This window comes from Theropithecus gelada, chromosome 12 (genome assembly GCF_003255815.1).
Source record: "Theropithecus gelada isolate Dixy chromosome 12, Tgel_1.0, whole genome shotgun sequence".
In the NCBI taxonomy this organism is placed as follows: domain Eukaryota; kingdom Metazoa; phylum Chordata; class Mammalia; order Primates; family Cercopithecidae; genus Theropithecus; species Theropithecus gelada.
In genome coordinates this window covers 108,590,138-108,615,765 of record NC_037680.1, presented here as the reverse complement: position 1 = coordinate 108,615,765, position 25,628 = coordinate 108,590,138, and the positions used below count along the sequence as shown (strand labels likewise).

The 25,628-nt window shown below is 42.0% G+C and overlaps 1 protein-coding gene across 1 annotated transcript in view; it reads right to left on the bottom strand.

The window, feature by feature from the left end:
* DIS3L2 (DIS3 like 3'-5' exoribonuclease 2) overlaps nucleotides 1-22,978 on the bottom strand; it is a 378,448-nt gene extending 355,470 nt beyond the window's left edge. Inside the window, exon 1 of the mRNA XM_025404797.1 lies at nucleotides 22,467-22,978. The gene's annotated coding sequence lies outside the window, so the exon portion shown is untranslated. The remainder of the gene's footprint in view (nucleotides 1-22,466) is intronic.
* Between the last annotated feature and the right edge of the window lie 2,650 nt (nucleotides 22,979-25,628).

The window sequence follows — 25,628 nt, the reverse complement described above, 5'->3', positions numbered from 1 at the left end:
GTCAGGTAAAAGATCCAACTGGCTGTTTCACAGAACACAGAATTACATTGTTCTATGAAATTCTTATCTGAACTGAGAAGAAATGTTTCTCTTCTGCAAAGACACTAAAACAAAGCCTTCCCTGACCACTCAATCTAAAAACCAATGCAGTTCTTAACTGGGGCATTTTGCCTTCCCATTCCCACCCCAGGACATCTGGCCATGTCTGGAGACATCTTTGGCTGTCACCACTGGGGAAAGTACCATTGGCCTCTAAAGTGTAAAGGCCAGGGATGCTGCTAAACATCCTACCGTACACAGGACAGCCTTCCTTTTTCCACAAAGAATTATCCAGTCCAAAATGTCAACAGTACTGAGGTGGAAAAACCCAGATCTAAATTAATCTCCTACAGTCTCTTTCTAGCCCAGCACGCTGTTCTATTTCCTTCACAGTACTTGCCACTCCTTGAAACGATCTTGGTCATTTATTTGTATACTTGGTTTTTTGGGGGTTTTTTTGCTTTTTTTTTTTTTGAGATAGAGGTTTACTCCCTCACCCACGCTGCAGTGCAGTGGCGCGATCTCGACTCACTACAACCTCCACCTCCTGGGTTCAAGCGATTCTCCTGCCTCAGCCTCCCAAGTAGCTGGGACTACAGGCGCGTGCCACCATGCCTGGCTAATTTTTTGTATTTTTAGCAGAGACGGTGTTTCACCATGTTAGGCAGGATGGTCTTGATCTCCTGACCTCGTGATCCGCCCACCTTGGCCTCCCAAAGTGCCGGGATTATAGGCGTGAGCCAACGTGCCCGGCCCTCAATCATCAGGCATTAGATTCTAATAAAGAGCACATAACCTACATCCCTCACATGCAGTTCACAACAGGGCTCGCACTCCTATTAGAATCTAATGCCATCACTGATCTGACAGAGGCGGAGCTCAAACAGTAATGCTTGTTCACCACTCACCCCCTGCTGCTGTGGCCCAGTTCCTAACAGACCACAGAATGGTACCAGTCCACAGACCAGGGGATTGGGATCCTGTTTAACAAGCCAAAGATTACCAGCCACCAACACAGGGTAAGAGAGACATGCAACAGATTCTCCTTCAAAGCCTTTAGGAGGAACCAGCCCTGCCAACACCTTGATCTCACACTTCTATCCTTCATAGCTGTGAGATAATAAATTTCTATTGTTTAAGCCATTCAGTTTGTGATACTTTCCTATGGCAGCCTCAGTAAATCAATACACCAGAAAAACGAAGCTTAGGAGATTCACTGAAAACTCCTCTCCACTGATCTCAAACAACTGTTCCAAAAAAGGCAGAGGAATGTAAAATACATAGAGTGAAACTAGAGCAAAGTCTGATTAATTAAAATGTATTAAAGTCAGCTTAAAAATATACTTGTCTTTCAATCTAGTTTTCAAAAGAGTTTACCAAAATTATCTTTAAAAGATGCTTGAGGCCGGGTGCAGTGGCTCACACCTGTAATCCCAGCACTTTGGGAGGCCAAGATGGGTGGATCATCCGAGGTCAAGAGTTCGAGACCAGCCTGGCCAACATGGAGAAACCTCGTCTCTACCAAAAATACAAAAATTAGCCAGGTGTGGTGGTGGGCACCTGTAATCCCAGCTACTTGGGAGGCTGAGGCAGGAGAATCGCTTGAACCCAGGAGGCAGAGGTTGCAGTCAGACGCGATACCACCACTACCCTCCAGCCTGGGCAACAGGGTGAGACTGTTTCCAAAAAAAAACAAAAGATGCTTGAATAAAACACTAAGAAACAAATCCAAATGTATAAATTATTTAATATATGATAAAGGAGGCATTTCAGATCAATAGAAAAAAGATTTCTCACTAAATGGTAATATAGTAGTGGAGCTATACAGGGAAAAGAAATGAATTAAAACATTATTCTTTATCTACTTCACACTAAACTTGACAGATTAAAGAAGTTATCATAAAATACAAAACCATAAAAAGGATTGATAGATTTAACTGCAAAAAGATGAAATACATAAGTACTGAATATATACTACATCATAAACAAATGTAAAGACAAATGTAATATCTTGCTTCCCATGTTAGGTAAACTATTCCAAAGCACAGAATAAGATGAAAAACCCCCTACCATGCTATAAGTAAGTGTATTCTAGACTGCAAAGCCAAGTAAGGAAAGCAAAGAATATAGGCCAATCTCAATAATGAACATAGATGCAAAAATCCTAAATAAAATATTAACATGAATCTCCACAATATATTGAAGATTACACATTCAAGCAAGTATATCCTATGAGAGTCTATTAAATATAACTCACTATATAGCAATGGGGGAGGTGAACTTAACAAATGTCCAAAAAAGAATATGACAAAATGTACCACCAACTAGTATTTCTTTCTTTTCTTTTTTTTTATTTTTTTTTTTTTTGAGACAGAGCCTCACTTCTATCACCTACACTGGAGTGAAGTGGTACAATCTCAGCTCCACAACCTCAGCCTCCCAGGTTCAAGCAATTCTCATGGTTCAGTCTCCCGAGTAGCTGGGATTACGGGCATGCACCATGATGCCCAGCTAATTTTTGTGTTTTTAATAGAGACGGAGTTTCTCCATGTTGCCCAAGCTGGTCTTGAACTCCTGGACTCAAGCGATCCATGCACCTCAGCCTCCCAAAATGCTGGGATTACAGACGTGAGCCACCATGCCTGGCCACCAATTAGTATCAAACATCTAAAAAAAAGGACACTTAATAAGCACTTAATTAAAATAATATGTTAATTTATTTATATATATGATATATAATATGTAAATATATGTCTATATATATGTATCATACTTAACACTATAACATTACTGGCATTCCCATTACAGTTAGGAGGAGATACCACCTACAGCTCAACACTAAGCTGGAGCAGCCCTAGCCAACAAAATCAGAAAAGGAAGAGGAATAAATATTGGAAAGGAGACTATGTGTTTATTATTTACAAATAAAATGACTATCTAGAACATCTAAAAGGACATACTCACAAATTATATCATTGATAACATGCCTATATGCCAACAATAATAAATTTGAAAATGCAAGGAGAAAAAAAGATCAATTCTAAGTAGCAACCAAAATCACAAGCTAGTAGGGTGTGAAATCTAATTTGAATTTTAAAATTATTTTTAAAAACATGAAGGAAGGCTGGCCATGGTGGTTCATGCCTATAATCTCAGCTCTTTGGGAGGCCAAGGTGGGTGGATCACTTGAGGTCAAGAGTTCAAGACTAGTCTGCCCAACATGGTGAAACCCCATCTCTATTAAAAATACAAAAATTAGCCAGGCATGGTGGTGAATGCCTGTAATTCCAGCTAATGGGGAGGCTGAGACACAAGAATCACTTGAACTTGAGAGGCGGAGGTTGCAGTGAGCCGAGATCGCACCACTGCACTCTAGCCTGAGCAACAGAGTGAGACTTTGCTCAAAAAATAAAATGTAAAAATTAGCCAGGCATAGTGGCACATGCCTGTGGTCCCAGCTATTCAGGAGGCTGAAGTATGAGGATCACTTGAAAACATAAAAGAGACCTAAACAAATAAACCCTGCTTTTGATCAAAAAAGACTCAATAATATAAAGATGTTAATTAAAAATGAGTTGAAAAAGTCAATGCGATCACAAATTCCAATCATGACCTTTTAATAGAAATTAACCAGTTTATCTTTTTTTTTTTCCTCTCAAGACGGAGTCCTGCTCTGTCACACAGGTTGGAGTGCAATGGTGCAATCTCAGCTTAGTGCAACCTCTGCCTCCTGGGTTCAAGTGATTCTCCTGCCTCAGCCTCCCAAGTAGCTGGGATTACAGATGCACGCCACCATGCCCAGCTAATTTTTCGTATTTTTAGTAGAGACGGGGTTTCATCATATTGGCCAGGCTGGTCTCAAACTCCGGACCTCATTATCCACCCACCTCGGCCTCCCAAAGCACTGGGATTACAGGCATGAGCCACTGCACCCGGCCTAACAAGCTTATCTTAAAAATCAAATGGAAAAAAAAATGGGCAAAGGATCTGAATAGGCATTTCTCCAAAGAAGATACAATTACAGCCAACAAGCTTATGGAAAGATGCTCAACATCATCAGACATTAGGAAAATGTAAATCAAAACCACAGGAAGTACTACTAGTCATACTCACTACAACTGTTCCCTTTAAAATGGCTAACATTCTGTGATATGAATTTCACATTGATAAAAAGTAATTTTTAAGATCTAATAGAATGCCCAAAATAGATGAGAAATGTTTGCAAAAGACTAACGAGAAAAGACTTGCTCTATCAAATTGAAAAAATCCTATGACACATTAGTAATTAAAAGATGATGATATTCAACTAGAAATTGGCAAAGATATCATTAGAAGGAAACAGTCTAGAAACAGACATTAGGGAAATTATTTTAAAAGTATTTCACATCACCACGAGGTCAGGAGATCCAGACCATCCTGGCTAACACGGTGAAACCCCATCTCTACTAAAAATACGAAAAATGAGCTGGGCGTGGTGGCGGGCGCCTGTAGTCCCAGCTACTCGGGAGGCTGAGGCAGGAGAATGGCATGAACCCAGGAGGTGGAGCTTGCAGTGAGCCGAGATCGCGCCACTGCACACCAGCCTGGATGACAGAGCGAGACTATGTCTCAAAAAAAAAAAGTATTTCAGATCACTAGGAGGGAGAACCACTCAAATGATAATAGGACAGCTGGCTATCTGTTTGAAGAAAAGTTAGATTCTTACCACACATTAAAAAATAGGCCAGGCACGGTGGCTCATGACTGTAATCCCAGCACTGTGGGAGGCCAAGGTGGGTGGATCACGAGATCAGGAGATTGAGACCATCCTGGCCAACATGGTGAAACTCTGTCTCTTCTAAAAATACAAAAATTAGCCAGGTATGGTAGCAGGTGCCTGTAATCCCAGCTACTCAGGAGGCTGAGGCAGGAGAATCACTTGAACCCGGGAGGCAGAGGTTGCAGTGAGCCGAGATCGCGCCACTGCACTCCAGCCTGGCAATAGGGCGAGACTCTGTCCGTAAATGAACAAACAAACAAACAGACTCCATCCCTAAGTAAATAAATAAATAACCTGCAGGCTGGGCACAGTGGCCTTGGGAGGCCAAAGCAGGTGGACTGCTTGGGCCCAAGAATTCAAGACCAGCCTGGGCAAGATGGTGAAACCCCATCTCTACAAAAAAAATACAAAAATTAGCCGGGCATGGTGGTGAATGCCTGTAGACCTACCTACTTAGGAGGCTGAGGTGGGAGGATCACCTGAGCCCAGGAGGTCAAGGCTGCAGTGAGCTGAGATCATGCTACTACACTCCAGACTGGGTGACAGAGTGAGACCCTGTTTCAAAATAAAAAAATAAATAAATAAAATAAACTGTAGGTGGCTTAAAGTGCTAAATGTTGGAAGTAAAATTATAAATACAGTAAGATATAGGAAAAATTGCTTAAAACTTAGGAGTAAAGAAAGTCTTCTTAGTTAAGACACAAAATACAGATGTCATAATGCTGAAGTCTCAAATTTTAAAAATCAAAAACTTCTGTAAGCCACAAGGAATCATAAAGACAAATCAATCGACTAGGAGAAAATATTTATAACACGTAAGAGTCCAAGGATCAATATACAGAATATGTAAAGACCTACAATCAATATGAAAGAAGCAACTCAATTAAAACAAAATTGAAATTTTCATTTAAAAACAGGTAAAAGAAATAATCTAACTTAATTGTAGGTAAAGGAGATATTCTAATTTAATTGGTCAGCGTTTGCACACAGGTGTGAATATTCTTAAAGCTCCCCTCCCCTGGTGATTCTTATATATAGGGTAAAGAAGCACTAGGCCACAACTATTTGAAGAGCAGAAGGTGTCTCAGCCTGCCCAAGGCGAGGTAAAAGAGGAAAAATCTAACACCCCCTTGAAGAGCTCCTCTGCAATGGGTTCCAGAGTGAGGATGGTGGAGTGCATGGAGACAGAATGCCTTAAAGAAGACTGGTTTTTTTTTTTTTATCCAGTCGCAAATCATTCTCTTTTACTTTCACAAGACCAAAATATAAAAATCATATTCTCTGAGATGAATAAGGAAAATTACTACAAAATAAACTTATACATCTGTGTGCAAGCAGCCCATGATTACGTGCAAAATCTAACCAAAGCAAACACACAGGACGTTATGGGAAAAAAGCAAATCACAGAAAAATATCTGCACTGTGATTCCATTTGATTAGTGTCAAAAACATGTAAAATTAAACCACAGTTTAGGTATACAAACTATGTGGTTCAAGTATAAAGAAAACACAAAATTCAGATTACCTCAGAAAGGGGAAAGGCATGGAGATCTTCAATGGCAACGATAATTTTTTTCTTAATCTGAGGGTTGTGTACATTGGGTATTCATTGTCCTGTTATTCTATATACCTTACATGTATTTTGCATACATTACTTTGTAACTTTTCAATTACCAACAGATAAGACCATAGAATGCATGCAAACACATACATAGTCTTTTAATTCTAGCCTCAATCTTTTCCACTGAAAATCTGCCAGGTTCTATCATGTCCTTCTATCACCTGTTAGGAGTTAACAAAGACCTCAATTTTCATCTTTTCTTCTGAAATTGTATTACAAGGAGACTCATGGAGGTAGGGCAGGGATACAAGAAAGGGCAATGGATCTTCTGATCAAACACAAAACACTGACAATCCCTTCAGACCAGAACTCAAGAATAAAAACAAAAAACATGTGTAACAAAATTAAAAGCATTGCAAGAAGAATGATGCAATTTTAACAGCTAGATATTTTTCCATTAATTATTTTCTAAGTGATCAAAATTCCATGAAACCCATTTGAAATCTCAGCTTTCAATTCCTTTGAGATACAAATATTACACTGAGTCCAATTGAGTATTTGCAGTGTCAGAGCAAATTCTACATGTGGTGGGTAGTTTTGAGTTCAAGGACAGTGTCACATGTATTCCTTCCTACTGGCCAGAAGTTTCGAAGTCCCCGAGAATCAGGCCTGGGCTCTGCCCACAACACTATCATCTGAGCGTTCCTTTCATTAGCACAGTACAAGATCACACAATGACCCTTAAGCTGAAGCAGGATCCTGGATGCCTGAGGAAGTGGGATACTCTTTGGGTATGGTAAAAGCCAAAGGCTGAGACAATCAATAAATTAATTAGCATGAAGTATGCTGACTTCTTTGGAAGGAATTTTATGAACACAGGATTTAAGACTTCTTATACAATAAACAATACAATCACAAGTGCTAATAAAGTAGAACTAAGGGTGCTACAGCATGAAAATGTTATCAATCAATAAACCTCTGAATTAATTATATATAAGATTGTACAGACAGATGGTCCCCAACTTATGATGGTTCAACTTATAATTTTTCCACTTTACAATGGTGCAAAAGCTATACTCACTCAGTAAAATTGTACTTAAAGGACCCATATGACCCCTCTGTTTTTCACTTTCAGTACAGTATTTAATAAGTTACATGAGGTATTCAATACTTTATTATATAAAAGGCTTTGCGTGGCTGGGTGCGGTGGCTCACACCTGTAATCCCAGCACTTTGGGAGGCCAAGGCGGGTGGATCATGAGGTCAGGAGATCGAGATCATCCTGGTTAACACGATGAAACCCCGCCTCTACTAAAAATACAAAAACTTAGCCAGGTGTGGTGGCGGGCGCCTGTAGTCCCAAATACTGGGAAGGCTGAGGCAGGAGAATGGCGTGAACCCGGGAGGTGGAGCTTGCAGTGAGCTGAGATAGCACCATTGCCCTCCAGCCTGGGTGACAGAGCAAGACTCCATCTCAAAAAAAACGTTCTGTGTTAAATGATTTTGCCAAACTTTAGGCTAACATAAGTGTTCTGAACACATTTAAGGTAGGCTAAGCTAAGCTATGACGTTCAGTAGGTTAGGTGTATTACATTCATTTTCAATTTGTAATTTTTTTTTTTTTTTTTGAGAGGGTCTCGCTTTGTCGCCCAGGCTGGAGTACAGGGGTGCGATTTCAGCTCACTACAACCCCCGCCTCCCAGGCTCTATCGATCCTCACACCTCAGCCCCCCAAGTAGCTGGGACCATAGGCACGCACCACCATACCCAGCTAATTTTTTGTATTTTTGGTAGAAACAGGTTTCACATTACCCAGGTTGGTCTCAAACTCCTGAGCTCAAGCAATCTGCCTGCCTCAGCCTCCCAAAGTGTTAGGATTACAGGTGTGAGCCACCGCACCTGGCCCAATGTATGATATTTTCAACTTATGATGGGTTTATTGGAATATAATGCCATCAGAAGGCAAGAAGGATCTGTACCAGGGAATTAAAGGAAATTTTAAAAGATAACTTCCCTGGATCAGAAGCATACAGTAGTTAAATAGAAAAGAGTTGTAATGTACACTATTGGGGTGACGGGCACACTAAAAGCCAACACTTCGCCACTATACAATTCATCCATGTAAAGAAAGTCTCTTTACATGGCGGGCAGATCACGAGGTCAGGAGATTAAGACCATCCTGGCTACCCCTAAAACTATAGAAATAAAAACTAAAATAAATACTCCACAATTCAATCTAACCTCCCTTGTCATCTGCTTTCCATATTAACATTCACTTCTTAAACAGGGGGGTGTGTGTGTGTGTGCGTGTGTGTGTGTCTAGAAGAGAAAGAAGAAGAGAGAAAAAGAGAGTAAGAGAGAGAGAGGAAGGAGGACAGGGAATGAGAACACAGAAATATGTGAGAATAAAGAACGGGAAAGTAGTAGTTATTAGAATTGTATTCCAGAACTGCATTCCCTCCAGGGCCTCTAAGGGAGCTTTCTTTCTCTAATCACATCCCTCTCCTCTCCTCACTCCCTCAAGTTTGCAAGACTGCTCTTCCTTCTTCTAACTTCTGGTCCTTCATCCCTCATATATATATATATATATATATATATATATTTTTTTTTTTTTTTTTTTTTGACAGCATCTCGCTCTGTTGCCCAGGCTGGAGTGCAGTGGCACAATCTCGGCTCACTGCAAGCTCCACCTCCTGGGTTCCCACCATTCTCCTGCCTCAGTCTCCAGAGTAGCTGGGACTACAGGCGCTCGCCACCACACCCTACTCATTTTTTTGCATTTTTTCGTAGAGATGGAGTTTCACCATTAGCCAGGATGGTCTCAATCTCCTGACCTCGTGATCTGCCCACCTCAGCCTCCCAAAGTGCTGGGATTACAGGCGTGAGCCACCATGCCCGGCCCACCCCTCATCTTTTTTTTAACCTCTCAGTTGAGCAACCCCATTTCTGCTTTCCCTTCCCTGGATTCTCAGCCTCAAAGAGATACAATATATAATAATAATATTGGAAAGAAGTTATAGAATCCTGTTCCAACCGCCTCACAGTCCAGAGCTCTCCATGCTAGTGACCTCATTATTTTGCAGAGTCCCCTGAAGGGCCTGGTTAGAGGTTTCCTACATTCTTTCAGCTTGGCACTCTGGCAGGGGCATAGCCCAGGGACACATTCCAATTTCCTAAAGCTGAAAAGTACCATCTGAGATTCTAAAATCCTTACTAAAACTAACCTTAATTGAATGCCTTTCAAAAGTGTAAACAGTAGATAAGCCAGTTCAACTCTATACCCAAGTATTTGTTAAATTATGGTGAGATAAATGACAAAACTACTCATTCTTCAGTAATTATTGTAGTGTATTGAAGACTTTATAAAAGGAAAGCAACCAAACGGATACAATAGTCTGAAAGGCATATATGTTTTCTAAATAAATAACATTAGTAATTACTTCTCTGAATACTATATCACTTGATTGTATTTTAAGAGATGATTTGTTTATTCTATTAGCCTAAGAGATCAGAAGATTATAATACATCCTTTTATCACTTATAATTTGAATTATTTTATGTTCTGATAATATTTAGGATCAAGAAATAATAAGCATTATTGATTCTAACATCTCCAAACCCCAGCATTTCTAAGCAAATAAATACATATGTTTGAGTATTATATGTTTGAGGAGATAGCTATGTAAAAAAAAATTTTTTTTAAAGAATTGTATTCCATATGTCCAAGAAGCTAAAGACTGGCTAAGAGACCTGGGATATAAAAAAAAAAGATCCAAATTAAACTTCTAGAGATAAAAACCATGTTGACTGAGATGAAAAATATACCGGATGGGACAAACAGCAGATTAGACACTACAGAAAAGAAAATTAGTGAACTTCCAGATGTAGCAAGAGAAATTATCCAAAATGAAACAAAGAAGGAAAAAAGACTGAAAAAAAAATTGACAGCTGAGACCTTAAGGCTATGCCGGCCAGCCTGCTGCCAGGGACCCATGTTTTTGCTCTACCACTTAGAGCCTCTTGCCTTCCCCTAAGGAGGTATCCTTCTGCTCCAACTTCCCTTCCCTGTCCCTTTTTGGCCCCTATGTGCTCCTCCTTTACTTAGACTTGTACCCACAGAGACAAGCACACCCCCTTGTCCCCCACTTCACCAATTTCTGGTGGCTGAAATTCACCCTCACAGACTTCAAAGAAGATATTCTTGAGATAATGAAAAGTAACATCTTTGCATATGAAAGGAAAAAGGTTAAAGTGTATATATATGTGTTTTAACATTAGGAACATGTGAACCTTTTTAAAAACAAGGTTTTATTTACTGTAGAGATGAATGCAAATCAGAACCAATATCTCTTGGTCTACTTAATTAAAACCAGCTCACACATCCCTTAGGGGTTTATTATTATAATTATTATTGTGGTTGTTGTTATATTTGTTGTAATTATTATTTGGGGTTTCTTTTGTTTTTCTTTACAGTTCTCCACACTAAACTCACAATATTGTGGGGAGAAGCCATAACTAAACTCTATGCTGCAGTGAGATATAGGAGTAATCAGCTCCCAGCAACACGTATAGCCCGGGCTGCAGGTTGTAATAATTACCAATGATTTAAAGCTTTAGGCTGGGCATGGTGGCTCACGCCTGTAATCCCAACACTTTGGGAGGTCTAGGCAGGAGGATCCCTTGAACTCTAGGAGTTCGAAACCAGCCTCGGCAACACAGTGAGACCCTGTCTCTATAAAAATTAAATTTTAATGTAAATAAAGCTTTATTTAGCCTTGATCTCTACCCTCATAGTCACGTCTTCCCATATTTTATTAGTGAGGTGGAAAATGTATTATTTGTTTGTTGTTTTGCTCCCCCCCAATGTTAAACTATGAAATTTGTGATTTGTTTAAGTTCCGGGTGAATTACAGCTTTGTCTGTATGTCCAGATCATTTGTTTCTATGTATTTTGTTTGATTCTTCAAGCTTTTACAAAAATATATACGTGTGTGTGTATAAACATGTAAATATATATATACGGATCTTCTGAAAAGTGTGTTAAGCTCATTCAAGTAACAGATAACTTTAATAGCCTTGTATGGCATAAAGAAATTGAATTTGCAGTTAAAAAATTTTCGACAAAGAAAACTTGAGACTAGATGGATTCACTGGTAAATTCCATTGAACATTTAAGGAAACTATACCACTTCTATGCAAACTGTTCCAGAAAACTGAAGAAAAGGAACATTCTCCAACTCATTCAAGGTTTCCAGTGTTACCCTGATATCAAAAACAAAGATATTACGAAACTCAGTTCAAATCAGTATCATTCATAAACAGAAATGAAAATTTTTTAAACAAGATTTTAGGAAATCAATTGCAACAATATATAAATAGAATAAGAATATGGCAGAATCAAGTGGGGTTTATCTCAGGAATGAAAGGTTACTTTTAGGAGCAGGCATGGTGGCGCACACCTGTAATTCCAGCACTTTGGGAGGCCAAGGTAAGCAGATCACTCCTGAGGTCAGGAGTTTGAGACCAGCATGGGCAACATGGTAAAAACCTTGTCTCTACTAAAAATAGAAAAATTAGCCAGGCATGATGGCACACACCTGTAGTTCCAGCTACTCGGGAGGCTGAGGCAGGAGAATCGCTTGAACCCGGGAGGCAAAGGTTGCAGTGAGCTGAGATTGCGCCTCTGCACTCCAGCCTGGGTGACAGAGCAAGACTCCATCTCAAAAAGGAAAAAGAAAGGTTACTTTTAATACAGTCATGCATTCCATAATGACATTTCAGTCAATGACAGACATATATGCTATGGTGGTCCCATAAGAATATAGGGAAGCTGAAAAATTCCTATCACCTAGTGACAGTACAGCCATCCCAACATTGTAGCACAACCCACTACTCATGTGTTTGTGTTGATGCTGATGTAAACAAGTCTACTGTGCTGCCAGTCATATAAAAGTATAGCACATACAATTATATATAGTACACAATACTTGATAATAAGTGACTATGTTACTGCTTTATGTATTCACCATACTTTCATCATTATTTTAGAGTATACCCCTACTTACTTTTTTTGTTTTAATTTATTTATTTATTTTTTTTTTTTTTGAGACTGAGTCTCACTCTGTAGCCAAGTTGGAGTTCAGTGGCATATCTCAGCTCACTGCAGTCTCCACTTCCCAGGTTCAAGCAATTCTCCTGCCTCAGCCTCCCAAGTAGCTGGGATTACAGGTGCGCACCACCATGCCCAGCTAATTTTTGTATTTTTAGTAGAGACAGGGTTTCACCGTGTTGGCCAGGATGGTCTCAATCTCTTGACTTTGTGATCCATCCACCTCAGCCTCCCAAAGTGCTGGGATTACAGGTGTGAGCCACAGTGTCTGGCCACTCCTACTTGTTTTAAAAAGATGGGCTGGGCACAGTGGCTCACACCTGTAATCCCAGCACTTTGGGAGGCTGAGGCAGGCAGATAACGAGGTCTGGAGTTTGAGACCACCCTGGCCAACATGGTGAAATCCCGTCTCTACTAAAAATACAAAAAACGAGCCGAGCATGGTGGCATGTGCCTGTAGTCCCAGCTACTCCGGAGGCTGAGGCAGGAGAATCACTTGAACCCAGGAGGTGGAGGCTGCAGGGAGCCCAGATCGCACCACTGCACTCCAGCCTGGCAACAGAGTGAGACTCCATCTCAAAAAAACAACAAAAAGGACAAAATAATCTGTACACCAAACCCCGACAACACACAATTTACCCATGTAACAAACTTGTACACGTACCTCCAAACCTAAAGTAAAATTTGGAAATAAATAATTTAACTGGAAAATGTTAACTGCAAAACAGCCTCAAGCATGTCCCTCAGGAGGTATCCAGAAGAAGGCATTGTTACTGGAGATGACAGCTCCACGCATGTTACTGCCCCTGAAGACCTTCCAGTGGGACAAGATGTCGAGGTGGAAGAGAGTGATACTGATGATCCTGACTCTATGTAGGCCTAGGCTAATGTGTGTGTTTGTGTCTTAGTTTTTAACAAAAAAAATTTAAAAAGTAAGAAAAAGATAGAAAAAACGTTACAGAATAAGGACATAAGAGTATTTTTGTACAGCTGCACAGTGTGCTTGTGTTTTAAGCTAAGTATTATTATAAGAATCAAAATATTATAAAAAATTAAAGTTTACAAAGTAAAAAAAGTCACAGTAAGCTAAGGTTAATTTATTATTGAAGAAAGAAAAATGTTTTCTATAAATTCAGTATAGCTTAAGTATACTGTGTTTATAAAGTCGACAGTAGTGCACAGTAATGTCCTAGGCCTTCACACTCATTCACCATTCACTCACTGACTCACCCAGAGCAACTTCCAAGCCTGCAAGTTCCATTCATGGTAAATGCCCTATACAGTGTACCATTTTTTATCTTTTATACTGCATTTTTACTGTACCTTTTCGATGTATAGATACATCTAGATACATAAATACTTAGCATTATATTACAATTGTCTATGGTATGAAATACAGTCACATGCTGTACAGGTTTGTAGCCTAGGCGCAATAGGCTATACCATATAGCCTAGGTGTGTAGTAGACTACAACATCTAGGTTTGTGAAAGTACACTATGAGGTTTGCACAACAAAATTACCTAACAATGCATTTCTCAGAATGCATCCCCATTGTTAGGCAACAAATGGCTAACATGTAAATCAATGTAATAATTCACCATATTAACAAATGAAAAGGCTGGGTGCAGTGGCTCGCACCTGTAATCCCAACACTTTAAGACATGAAGGTAGGAGGATTGCTTGTGCTCAGGAGTTCAAGGCCAGCCTGGACCACATAAGGAGACCTCATCTCTACAAAAAAAACAAACAAAAAAAAATCAGCCAGTGTAGTATGTCTGTGGTCCCAGCTACTTGGGAGGCTAAGGTGGGAGGACTGCTTGAGCTCCAAAGGTCAATGCTGCTGTGAACCACAGTCATGCCACTGCATTCCAGCCTAGAAGATAGAGCAATATCCTGTCTCAGGAAAAAAAAAAAAAAAAAAAATCATATGATCATCTCAGTAGATTCAGAAAAAGCACTTACCAAAATTCAATGTTCATTCTTGGAAAAAAAAAAAAAAAACTCAGTAAACTAGAAATAGAAGAAAACTTCTCCAGTGATAAAATGCATATACAAATGATGAAAGACTAAATGCTTTCTCCCTAAGAGAAGAAACAAGACAAGTAATCTGCTCTCACCATCAACATTTAACATTGTACTTGGGGATTGTAGCCAGTGCTGTAAAAGCCTGGAAGGGAAGAATTAAAACTGTATTCACAGATGACATAATCTTTACATAGAAAATCTAATGGAATCTACTAAAAAGCTCTAGGACGCCAGGCGCAGTGATTTACGCCTGTAATCCCAGCGCTTTGGGAGGCCGAGGCGGACAGATCACTTGAGATCAGGAGTTTGAGGCTGGCCTGGCCAACATGGTGAAACCCCGTCTCTACTGAAAATACAAAAATTAGCCAGGCATGGTGGCGCACACCTGTAATCCCAGCTACTCAGGAGGCTGAGGCATAAGAGTTTCCTGAACCTGAGAGGTAGAGGTTGCAGTGAGCCAAGATTGTGCCACTGCACTCCTACCTGGGCAACAGAGCAAGACTCCATCTCAAAAAAAAAAAAGGTCTAGGACTAATAAGAACTAAGAGAGCTTAGCCAGACTGACAGAGAAGATTAATGTAAAAGATCAATCATATTTCTATATACTAGTGGCAATCAGAAATATAAATTTTAAAAATATAATTTTAATAGTGTATTAGTCCATTCTCACACTGATACAAAGAAATACCCAAGACTGGGTAATTTATAAAGGAAAGAGGGTTGACTCAGTTCCACATGGCTGGGAAAGACTCAGGAAACTTATAACCATGATGAAAGAGGAAAAAGGCATGTCTTACACGGCAGCGGCAGGCAAGTGAGAGAGCATGTGAGAACACAGGAAAAACTAACGTTTATACAACCATCAGATCTTGTGAGAATTCACTATTACCAGAACAGCCCCATAATCCAATCACTTCCCTCCCTCGACACATGGGGATTACAATCTAACATGAAATTTGGGTGAGGACCTAAAACCAAACCATATCAAATAGCATCAAAAACTATTAAATACTTAGGGATAACTAAACATTGACGGTTTCCTTAAAGGTTAAGCATATGCCTATTATATGATCTAGCCATTCTACTCCTAGGTATTTAAGCAAAAGGAATAAAAATATAGGTCCATACAAAGCCTTGTAAACAAATTTTTATAGAAGACTCACTTGTTAATAACTAAAACTGGACACAACCAACATGTCCATTGGTAGGTAAATGTATTAATAAACTGAGGTACATCCATGCAATGCATTATTACACAGCAATAAAGAGGAATCAGCTACTGATACACTTAACAACATGGATGACTCTCAATTATGCTGAGTGAAAGAAGGATAACCACATATTGTGTGGTTCCGTTTATATAAAATAAGAGGAAATTCTAGGAAATGAAAGTTAATGTACAATGATAAAAACATCAGTTAGGCCAGGTGCAGTGACTCACGCCTGTAATCCCAACACTTTGGGAGGCTGAGGTGGGTGGATCATGAGGTCAGGAGATCGAGACCATCCTGGCTAATACGATGAAACCCCGTTTCTACTAAAAATACAAAAAGTTAGCCGGGCGTGGTGGCGGGCACCTGTAGTCCCAGCTATTCGGGAGGCTGAGGCAGGAGAATAGGGTGAACCTGGGAGGCGGAGCTTGCAGTGAGCCGAGATCACGCCACTGCACTCCAGCCTGGGGGACAGAGCGAGAGTCTGTCTAAAAAAAAAAAAAAAAAAATCAGTTATCTGGGATAGGGATCAGGAAGCCAGGGGTATGAAAACAGCTTTGGGTATAATAGATATGGTCACTGTCTTGTTTGTGATGATAGTCTTACAAGTACACACATATGTCAAAACTTAACCAATTGTACACTTTAGAGTTTATAACCTGTCAACTATATCTCAATAAATCACCTTTAAAAATATGGTCTTAACCAATAATTAATAATCCTAAACAACACAAATTGAGCCCTAATTCATTTATTAAAAATCAGACATATTTCAGTCATAAAACTTATAAGGCATTCTTACTTGTAAACTATTATGAAAGACTGATTTGAACTGGCAAAAATTCAATAAAACATAAAGAAAATAAATGCATTATTTCAACAAAAAAGTCTCAGAACAATTCATTTTTTTCATTTACAAAAATTAACTAAAATTAAAAAGAAACAAGTAAATTTCTGACCTTGTTTAATCCTGTGCCATAAGTAAAAGGATTAAACAAAAATAATAATAGCTCCTTCTTGGTATAACTGTTGCCAGAGTTTTGCATTCAACCTTTTAAAAGTGATTAAAGGCCGGGCGCGGTGGCTCAAGCCTGTAATCCCAGCACTTTGGGAGGCCGAGGCGGGTGGATCACGAGGTCAGGAGATCGAGACTATCTTGGCTAACATGGTGAAACCCCGTCTCTACTAAAAATACAAAAAACTAGCCGGGCGTGGTGGCGGGCGCCTGTAGTCTCAGCTACTTGGGAGGCTGAGGCGGGAGAATGGCGTGAACCCGGGAGGCGGAGCTTGCAGTGAGGAGATCACGCCACTGCACTCCAGCCTGGGAGACACAGCGAGACTCCGTCTCAAAAAAAAAAAAAAAAAAAAAAGTGATTAAAAATAACCATGGCAGACATCAGAGAAAGAGGCAACTACTTCCCATGTGGAAAGCTGGTCTCCAGAAAAATGAAGTTAAACAGAAATGTTTGGGCCTTCCCTCTGAATCCGTCAGCACCTAGATAATCACCACAAACTTTTCCTCATCAAAGCCTAATGAGAAATAGAAACAATCCAATTTCATTAGAGGAGGACCAAAAAGGAAGTATAAGCAAGATTCTTCAATTAGCATTATACAACCCTGCCTCCTCCTGGTTTGGGTCACACAACCTCTCAGTGTCTACCAGACACTCCACCAATACTTTACTGAGGGTAGGGTACTTCATCAGCCCTTCTCCCCTCCTGATTTCATCAGAGATAATTTCAAGGTACTTTGCACCACATGAAGTGACATCCTACCAGTATGACCAGTGTCTCATCTGTCATTATCAGTACATCCCAAAGGCTGCCTGTTATTGGGGCAAGAAAGGAATCAAAAGTAGGTGGACTAACAGTTGACTAAACCTGATCAAGTCTTGCCTCAACATAACTGGTCACTTAATAACTACTCTAAGGCATCAAGTTCTTGCTATGGTTTCAAACAAAATACCTTCTATATGAAAAACCCATCAGATCCTTCTACTTCATGTTACATGACAAAAAGGAGCATCTTGTGCTGTTCTACCACCACTCTCAGTTTAATAAAGACAACAAGAATTCCAGGACAGGCACAGTGGTTCATGCCTGTAACTCCAACATTTGAGAGGCTGAGGCAGGAGGATCACTTGAGGCCAAGAGTTTCAGACAAGCCTGAGCAACACAGCAAGACCCTGTCTCCACAAAAAAAAAAAAAAAGTTTTTTAACTAGCTGGGCATGGTGGCTTATGCCTATAGACCCAGCCACTCAAGAGGCTCAGGTGGGAAGATCACTCAAGCCCAGGAGTTCAAGGTTACAGTGAGCTTTGATCACACCACTGCACTCCAGCCTGGGCAGCACAGTGAGAATCTGTCTCAAAAAAGCCAGGTGCGGTGGCTCACATTGGTAATCCCAGCACTTGGGGAGGCCAAGGCGGGTGGATTGCTTGAGGTCAGGAGTTTGAGACCAGCCTGGCCAACATGGTGAAACCCCATCTCTACTAAAAATACAAAAAATTAGCCAGGCATGGTGGTGTGAGCTTGTAGTCCCAGCTACTCAGGAGGTTGAGGCTGGAGAATTGCTCGAGCCCAGGAGGCAGAGGTTGCAGTGAGCTGAGATTGTGCCACTGCACTCCAGCCTGGGCAACAGAGTAAGTCTCCGTCTCAAAAAAAAAATAAAGAAGAAGACTTCTGGTCAAGTCTCCACCTCCCTGACATCACCAAAAATGGCACAGATGGCCAGACCTCAGAGGGATGTATTCATTCATTCCAGGCCCAGTTTTACTTGTACTCATGCTCAATAGTATTTTGTTTCATGAAACTCCTCCTGTAAAACAAAAACTTTTTGAAGGATAAAATAAAAGGACAGGCTGGGCATGGTGGCTCACATCTATAATCCCAGAACTTTGGGAGGCTGAAGCAGGAGGATCGCTTGAGCCCAGAAGGTCGAGGCCGCAGTGAGCCATGATCTCACCACTGCACTCCAGCCAGGGCAACATGGACATGGCATCAGAGGGTCTGCTTTGACTAGAGCACTGTTCTCTTCCTGTGCTTCTTGTAGATATCAATTAAAGTGTCATTTCGGTGATTTCTCTAAAACACTTGTCACAGCCACAGTTTTGCATTTGTGTGATTATTTGAGTATCATCTGCAGAGGATAGGGATCATATGTGCACTCACTCTCCCCCATCTCCAATGCCAAGCATAGTGCCTAGTACCAAGTAAGTACTCAAATATTATATTTGTTGATTAAGTGAATAAATGAACACTAAGTCTATAAGAAAGCAACGAAACATCTTTTAAGAGGACTTAAGAGTTGCATCATCTTCACAAATGTATCTTTGGCGAATGCCCAAAGCAGCTGAGCCCCCTTATTAAACTCAAAAAAAAAAAAAAAGTCAATTCAGATGTCTACATAAATTGCTCTGGCCTTCAATGTCTCAAGGCAAATGCTGAGCATCAAAGGCTGATAGGCTAAACACACACACCCTCTGTATATAAAGCATACCTACTGGTTGCTAAGTAACAGTTGTTTTTGGTATTTCCTGATACTGTTGCTGCTACATAGGAAGCACTTCGGAAATACCAGTCAAATAAAAAAGAGCAACACTTCACAAGACTCTTGAGTATGAATGAAACAGTAACTATACTTAAACTGTGGTGTTTCATATAAACCTAACACCAAATGCAGAAGCAAAGAATCTCTAAGTGGCAAAGCCCTCAGTTAGTAGCTTCACTATTTTAGATCTCACACAGGAAAAATGCCATATAGATTTGTACTAAGACTATCTGAAAGAAATAGATCACAAATCAAGTGACCTGAGAGCATTAAATAAGAACTTCAAAATGCCACATGGAACTATTTCCCAAACTCTTAAGAATATAAAGAAAGGAATTAGGACTTCCTGTCCCCTCCAATACAATTATATCTGTACTTTAGAGACAAATCAAGTCCCATTTCATCCATAAATGACTTCTCCACCCTGACCTACTACAGCACTTAAAATCTGTACCACATATTTTGCATTTAAACAAATGTTCATTTTATTGCTTTCCTAATAATTTCATGTGTGCAGTCTTTTATTTCTTTTATATCCTTTAAAGTGTATAATGCTGTAGATGCTTAATAAATATTTATTAAATTGGAATGAAATTATAGTTTTGAATGAATTTTGGTATACTCACACATTTTATTCCCCAAATAACATCATTTCCAAAAACGGTTCACATGCCTCAGTTTTAGCTCCATCATCATCAGATTAAAAATAAAGTCGTTATCCAACCACGATCAAATAAGGCTTACAGTTTTCTTAGTATCACTCATTCAAACTCAAATCAGGGGAGGTTTTCCAGCGCCATAGTGTCTTTTGAAGTCTAAGTCCAGGCTATTAACAACACCTGCCCCTACTTTCTTCAATGCAGCAAATTTCACTTGAAATATTTCTCAAACCTAGTCAGTCTTAGGAAGATTTCCTTCTGCAGAAAACTTGTAAGACACAAAGTCTAAGCTCTAGAATATACTAACCATACCTCACTCACAACTGGGAAGCAAATTCCCCAGAAAAGGATCAGTTCAAGATGTACATTTAAATGAGTCTCACACCTATAGAACCATGGAACAGAACAGAAAACTCAGAAATAATGCCACACACCTACAACCATCTGATCTTCAACAAGCTGGCAAAAAGCAAGCAATGGGGAAAGGACTCCCTATCCAACAAATGGTGCTGGGATAACTCACTGGCCATACGCAGAAGAATAAAACTGGATCCTTGTATTTCACAATATACATAATGGGTTAAAGATTTAAATGCAAAGACCTCAGTCAGGCACAGTAGCTCATGCCTGTAATTCCAGCACTTTGGGTGACTCAAGGCAGATCTCTTGAGCCTAGGAGCCAGAGACCAGCCTGGACAACATGGTAAAACCACATCTCCACAAAAAATACAAAAATTAGGCGAACGTGGTAGTGCACACCTGTAGTCTCAGCTACTCCGAAGGCTGAGGTGGGAGGATCACTTGAGCCTGGGAAGTCGAGGCTGCAGTGAGCTGCAGTCACTCCACTGCACTCCAGCCTGGGTGCCAGTGAGGCCCTGTCTCAAAATAAAATAAAAGACCTCAAACTATAAAAATTCTAGAAGAAACCCCAGGAAATACACTTCCTGACATTGACCTTGGCAAATTTTTGGCTAAGTCCCCATAAGCAACTGCAGCAAAAACAAAAATTGACAAGTTGGAACTAATTAGAGCATCCGCACAGCAAAAGAAATTATCAACAGAGTAAACAGTCAACATACAAAATGGGAGAGAATATTCCCAAACTATGCATCTGACAAAGGTCCAATATCCAGAATCCCTATGAAACTTAAATCAACAAGCAAAAAACAAGCCCATTTTTAAAAATGGCCAAAGGGCATGAACAAACACTTCTCAGAAGAAATACCAAAAAAAAAAAAGACCACGACATATAAGCAGCCAACAAATATATGGAAAACATGATCATGACTAATTATCAGAGAAATGCCAATCAAAACCACAGTGAAACACCATCTCATACCAGTCAGAATGGCTATTATCAAAGAGTCAGAAAACAAGCCCTGTTAGGCTCCGTTGAGAAGGGAACACTTATACACTGTTGGTGGGAATGTAAATTAGTTCAGCCACTGTGGAAAGCAGTTTGGAGATTTCTCAAAGAACTTAAAGAGCCACCATTTCACCCAGCAATCCCATTGCTGAGTATATAACCAAAGGAAAACAGACCATTATACCAAAAAGACATATGCACTTGTATGTTCACGGCTGAGCTATTCACAACAGCAAAGACAAGGAATCAACCTAGGTGACCATCAATGGTGGACCGGACAAAAAAATGTGGATGTACCCTATGGAATACTATGCAGCCACAAAAAAAAGGAGAAAATCATGTCCTTTGCAGCAACACAGATGGAGCTGGAGGCCATAATCCTAAACGAATTAGCACAAGAACAGAAAGCTAAATACCATATGTTCTCACTTATAAGTGGGAGCTAAACATTGAGCGCACTTACAAGTGGGAGTAGAAACATTGAGCGCCCATGGACATAAACATGGGAACGGTACACAGTGTAGACTACTGGAAGGAGGGGAGAGATGGGGGATGTGGGCTGAAAAACTGCCTACTGGGTTCTATGCTCAATACCTGGGTGCAATACACCCAAGTGAGTAACCTGCATGCGTATCCCCCATATCTAAAATAAAAGTTTAAATTTTTTTTTAAAAGAGTCTCTACGATCAATAAAGCAGATAAAGTGTATCACTGTGGAAAGCGCAAACGTCAAGAACATGTTATAATTAAGCGGCTGCCATTCAAGATTCCCAAGGCTCCCCATCCCTGCCAGTCCTGAAACATCTCGATCAAGACCCTTGAGAACGCATCCACAGGTGACCCGAGCCTGGGGAAGCGTCCTCTCTACAGCAACAGGCTCTAATTCTGGTCTCGCTCCCCTCACCCCATCCTAGGCTACAAAGGCCCCGGCGCTATAAGCGCGGCCTGGGAGGCCGGGTCGGTCAGGAGCGGAGAGTGGGGAGGTGGGGACACTGAGGGAGATGCCGGACAGGGAAGACGCGTGGGCCGGGGAGCAACGCCAGAGGCGGAAGACGCTCCTCTCGGGCCGCCACCGCAGGTGCCTGGCGAAGCGCCGCGGAGCCCCCCAGAGGCCAGACCGCGGGTCGGTCCCGAAGGGGTCGTGCAGCAGTAGGCGGTGTAGGGGGCAGGCGAGTGAGGGCCTCACCGTTTCTCCCCGGAGGCCGGCGCCGCCGCAGTCCCGCAGTTGCTAAGGAGAATGCTCTTCCGGGTCACGGGCGCGGAGTTCTAGAGAGCGACGGTGGCCGGGCGAGGCCGAGAGCGAAGTGCGCGGGGCGTGTGCTCGGTGGAGGAGCTGGTAGTCGGCGGTTCAGCTGCAGCAAGGGCGAAATGGCCAGGCCAGGGGCTGCTGCGCCTTCTCCGGCCTCGCTCGTGGGGACAACTGGCTGCAACGGTTGGCTCCCAGTGGGCGGCCTCTGAGACGCCTTGTGCCAGGCGCGGGCTGGCTCCGCTCCCCTGTCTCACAGGCAGGAGCCTTCCAGACCCGGCTCCTGAACCTCCAGGCTCTGCTCCACTGGCCAGGTCTTGCACGGCAGACGCCGCCGGCCCCTTTCCTGTGACAAGGCTTTGCTCATTCTTTCGTTTACTTACTGCTCATTTATTGGACAACTGCTTGGGGCGAGGTGCAGTGCTGGCACTGGGGATACAGAGATGGGCGACCCCCGCGTGGTCCCTGCCCTCAGGACGCGAGGCTGATGGCAGAGCAAGCAGATGCCGTCCCCGGGATGATCGGAGGAAAGGAGACTAGGGGAGCCTGCCCAAGGGGCCCACCCCGACATGGGTGGGGAGCAGTCGATGATGGAGACATCGACCTAGTAGAAAGGGTAGGGAAGAGGGTTTCAGGTGAGAGAAGAAGCGCAGTTGAGAAAGCCCCTGACAGTTCAGTGTGGCCCGCCCAGGGAAGTGTGGAGAGGAGACAATCGCTAAGCACGGGACCTAGGAAACACCAATATTGTAGATGTGAGCAAAGGAAAGGGAAATCCAAAGAGCAGCCAGAACGTTCGGGAGAGCTCAAGAGGAAAGCATGCCAGTGAGGGGATGGCCGCCATTCTCAAGCTATGGAGATCCAGTGTCCGTTGGTGACCATAGAAAAATCAAACTTCCCTTTGGGAGGCCGAGGTGGGCGGATCACCTGAGGTCGGGAGTTCAAGACCAGCCTGACATGGAGAAACCCCGTCTCTATTGCAAAATTAGCCGGGCGTGGTGGCACAAGCCTGCAATCCCAGCTACTCGGGAAGCTGAGGCAGGTGAATCGTTTGAACCTGGGAGACGGAGGTTGCGGTGAGCCGAGATCGCGCCATTGCACTCCAACCAGGGCAACAAGAGTGAAATCTCCGTCTCAAAAAAAAAAAAAGAAAAAAGAAAAATCAAACTTCCGAGACCAGTCTGGCGAACAATTGCACTACAGAAAAAAAAGGTTGGTTGGGGGAGGAGATACGAGAGGGCAAGGCAGACAGGGCAGAGACCAAACTTCGAAAATAGAATGTGGACAGATGCTTGAGTCTGTATGGAGTCCACCACCATATGCTCCATATTGAAACAAGGAAAAGAGATTAAATTGTTCCTGTATTTCTTTTTTCTTTTTCTTGCCTTTTTTTTTTTTTTTTTTGAGACAGACTCTTGCTCTGTCGCCCAGGCTGGAGTGCAATGGTGCGATCTCGGCTCACTGCAACCTCCACCTCCTGGGTTCAAGCAATTATCCTGCCTCAGCCCCCCGAGTAGCTGGGACTACAGGCACCCGCCACCACGCCCAGCTAATTTTTGTATTTTTAGTAGAGAGGGGGTTTCACTGAGTTAGCCAGGATGGTCTCAATCTCCCGCCCACTTTGTTGTCCCAAAGTGCTGGGATTTACAGGTGTGAATCACCGTGCCCGGCCAATGTGTTGCCGTAGTCTAAGCAAATTCAGGGTTCCCCTTAATAATTGTGAGCTCCATGAAGGTGGAAAACTTTGCATCTGCAGTACCTGCCACACGCATAGGCCTCAATCAATGTTTGCTTAAAGCCTAAATGAACCCAAGGAACCTTTGCTTTTTAATGTTCCCACAGATCTTTCTAGAGCCCTCAGGAAAACTGTGATTTCAGCAAAACTTGTCTTTGAAATGTAGAGGGTAGAGGAAGCCCAGCAAGGACAGGAGGCAGAGAGTGTCAGGGGTCCAGGAATTCAGTGGATAGGAGAGGGGCCAGTGGGGAAAGGAAGGGTAAGACCCAGAAGAGGAAAAGAACAAAGGATTGAAATAAAATCTGTGGCTGGACAAAGTGGCTCACGCCTATAATCCCAGCACTTTGGGAGGCCAAGGTGGGCTGATCACTTGAGATCAGGAGTTCGAGACCAGCCTGGCCAACATGGTGAAACCCTGTCTCTACTAAAAATACAAAAAATTAGCCAGGCACGGTGGTGGATGCCTGTAGTCTCAGCTACTCGGGAGGCTGAGGCAGGAGAATTGCTTGAACCTGGGAGGTGGAGACTGCAGTGAGCCTAGATTGGGCCACTGCACTCCAGCCTGGGTGACAGAGCAAGACTCCGTCTCAAAAAATAAATGAAAAGAAAATCTGAGATTTCAGGACTAGAAATAGGAGGTAAAGCCAAGGAAACCAAAAATAATTAAAAGTAGGAATAGAGGAGCAAGGACAAGAGCAGAGGAAGTAGGGCTGAGACCATTATTTTACTTAAGTTCAACGGACAAATCTCATTTTGATTGGTCGTTTGTCAAAGTGTGATGCCTGCCTGTGTATAGGCTACAGGGCTAGGGTGGACATATCACCGTGCCCTCATTTTTTTTGTTGTTAGGGGTGGGGGTACAAAGTCTCACTCTGTCGCCAGGCTGGAGTGCAGTGGTGCAATCTCGGCTCACTGCAACATTTGTCTCCCAGGTTCAAGCGATTCTCCTGCCTCAGCCTCTCAAGCAGCTGGGACTACAGGCGCGTGCCACCACACCCAGCCAATTTTTGCATTTTTAGTAGAGACGGGATTTCACATTGTTGGCCAGGATGGTCTTGATCTCTTGACCTCGTGATCCGCCCACCTTGGCGTCCCAAAGTGCTGGAGTTATAGGCGTGAGCCACAGCACCCAGCGCACTGTGCCTTCTTAAGTGATGTGAGCCCTGACTTCCTCACATGGGCTAAAGGAAGATCACAACAACTCTGTAGTAGACTTGGGGCAAGAGGCTTGTCCCACTAGCATACGTTCAGTCCATTACTTCAGTATGTTCCTATTATAGCAAGTATTACAGTAAGTTCCCTGAAAAGAGATAGAAGTAATACTCTCTGAAAGACAACAGATCTCTCCATAACAGATGTGACAGGTTATC